Genomic DNA, 3,017 nt, shown 5'->3' with positions numbered 1-3,017 from the left:
ACATTCTCATCCTCCAGGAGACCAACATTCACTTTAGCCACTCTTTTCCTTTTTATACACCTGTAGAAACTCTTACTATCTAATTTTATATTTCGTGTAATTTAACATTCATAATCTATCCACTTTTAATCATATTTTTAGTAGTTCTTGGCTGGGATTTAAAAAATGTCACAATCCTCTGGACTCACACGAGTGGATGATTGGGGGAGTGTGATGTAACAGGTGGCCTAAAAGTTACAGCAAAATAATTCAGAAGAATTTCAGCTGAAATTAACTCCAATCAGAGCGGATTATGAGCAAATGCCTCCACCTACTGATTCACTACGAGTAGGGCTCGAACCTACTCGGAAATAATTCCATTAAATTCCGAATCTAACGATTTAAGCACATTACCACTGCAGATAGCACGTTGCATTTTTAAACACACACCGAATGAAGCAGCACTGACAGCACAACCATTTTAAACAGAGAAAGACTAATCCGAGACTGACAGTACAACTTGACGTCGCTGTATTACGCAGTAGAAAGCGGGATAGGCTGAATCACTTTTGGCGGAAAATAAACTGCACTCCCTGCTTTTCTCAGTTAATCAGCTCGGTGGTCAAGGGTATAATTGTCTCTTAGATAGGAAAATAATGGAACCCTTACTAATGGATGTTGGAGTGGATTTTTGGGCATTTACTTGACCAGTATACGGGACAAAAACATTTGTTTTATTTTTCCCCTTTAATTAATTTTGTAAGGGACAATACTGATGCAATATGCTTTATATAAAAAACACAGTTCGACTTTAAGGTATGCTGGCCTTGAGTTATGGAGATAGGAAAGTGAGATAATGAACGACTGGAGAGATAATTAAGTGGGATGTTTTTCTATACCGGTGCCAAAGAGTCTGCCCTTGTTTATAATGCTCTGTCACAATGCAGGCTTATTTATATCAAAATACCTCAGCCTTGGAGGAAAAGCTTTGTAAACCTTGTAATGCGATGATAGAGCATGTGATGTAAAGTGACGTAATTTGTAAGATAATAGAACCTCACTGGAAATACCAAATTGAGAAGCTGGTTCAAAGACAGGGGTCTTTAACACTTCTCCCAAAGCTTTGTCTCCGATTTAATAAACCTCTCTTTATATATTATATAGTCTCGGAAATATTTTTCCACAAAAAATGGCGTCACGACAGGATACTGTCCGATCAGACGTGATCACTTAAGACAGTATCTGTAATCTGGAGTGAGAGACAGAAAAGAGAGGTGTACGGGCACGACGGGATAGTGTATAAGATACGAGTAAGTAGATAGCGGGAAGACGCTGACTAATAGTTTGATTTTTCCCTTTGGTAAATAAGTTTGGTGCGGAAGGGAACTGATCACTCCAACCTAGAGCCGAAAAACTCCGGTGGTAAGGAAACACGGTAGCTTTGTTGCGAAGACAAAGAGTCTCCACAGAGTAGTCGTGGCCGTGAATATTACAGGAACAAAGGGAAACGTCCGAGACTGGAGAAGATGGAAGGTAAGGAAGGAAATGTAAAACGCGGGCTGCCCGGGTCGTATATTAATTCCTATATGACCGATCGACAGGTGTTAATCAATAAAATGCAAAAGTACGGTTGGGATGTATCCCAGACGATAGAACAACAGCGAAGTTGGATAGTTAAACAAAAGAAAGATAAAACTAAAAAAGCCGGAGTATTATTGGTGCATCTGTTAGGTGGACTAATTGAACAGGTTAAGGAGTTTAAAGAGAAAATGGATGAAAAAAGTAAACAATTAAACCAGGCACAAAGGAAAAATTTAGAGTGGGAAAAGAAATGCCTGGCGCTGGAACAACAGATCCAGGATCGATCTCAATGGGGGGGATCGCTGCCCCCTTACGATAATTATCAATGCAAAGCAACCACCCCGGGTCAGGAAGATTTAGAAACCCTCCCGGTGGCGCCGGTAACAAGAGGGGGGACGGCCGTAAATCCCACTGCGACCTATAAGCCCTTTTCCCCCGGCGAAAGACAGCAGATAATGGCATCCCTGGGTAAATTACAGTCGCGATGTGCGAATATATAAAATTTTGGGCAGAGCTGGATACAGTTTGGGTGGGCCACCAACTACACCTCAGAGATATGCACCAACTAGTCCGAGCGGCTTGCCCGGCAGATCAGTGGAGAGTAGTGGCCGGAGGAGCCGTGGTAGCAGCCAATGCCGACTTTTCAGGGGGACGTTGGACACACGCGGTACCTTTAACCACCGAAGTAGATGGTCAACAGGCGGCCTTTGGCCCTTTTAAAACCGAGATCCAACGGGTTTTAGGCAATGCCCCTTATAATTGGGGTAAAATTACTACAACCAAACAGCAAAAAGAGGAAGGAGCCTCAGAGTATGGGGAACGATTGTTCCAGATAAATCAATAATGCTCTGGACAGGGAAAGCCAGGCTGCGGTGACCGAGCATTTATCCAGGCATATTAATAGCCTCAGAAACCAAGGAAGAACATCAGGCAACCCTATACTTAGTATTAAGGGCTCTGGAAACGGCGGGCCTTAAGGTTAACCCCAAAAAGGCCCAAGTAGGAAAATCCCAGGTCCTGTACCGAGGGTACTGCCTCTCAAAGGGGCTGAAAGATATGCCCTCGGATAGGAAAAAGATTGTCAAGGACATGCCTAGACTCGTAACGGTAAGGGGGGTGAGGAACGTACTGGGCCTCTTTAATTGCAGCCGGAACATTATCCCTGATTTTGCAAAAATTGCTGAGCCAATACAAAGTTTAGTGAAAGGGGGGAAACCGGCCCTAGACCTCATAGAGTGGGGCTCTGAACAAGAACAGGCGTATAGTAAACTCAAGTCAGAACTAATCTCCGCACCTGGATTGGGACTGCCTGACATGTGTAAGGATTTCCACATCCAATGTAACAATGAAGGTGGGTTCTATATGGCCGTGGTCACCCAAGATCACGGGGATAAAAGGAGACCTATAGCCTATTACTCTACCACCGAAAGCTCGGTGGTGATTCGGTTATCCAGATA

The sequence above is a fragment of the Pristiophorus japonicus genome, unplaced genomic scaffold (genome assembly GCF_044704955.1).
Source record: "Pristiophorus japonicus isolate sPriJap1 unplaced genomic scaffold, sPriJap1.hap1 HAP1_SCAFFOLD_61, whole genome shotgun sequence".
In the NCBI taxonomy this organism is placed as follows: domain Eukaryota; kingdom Metazoa; phylum Chordata; class Chondrichthyes; family Pristiophoridae; genus Pristiophorus; species Pristiophorus japonicus.
The sequence above is the reverse complement of the archived record's forward strand: the minus strand, read 5'-3'. Positions refer to the sequence as shown.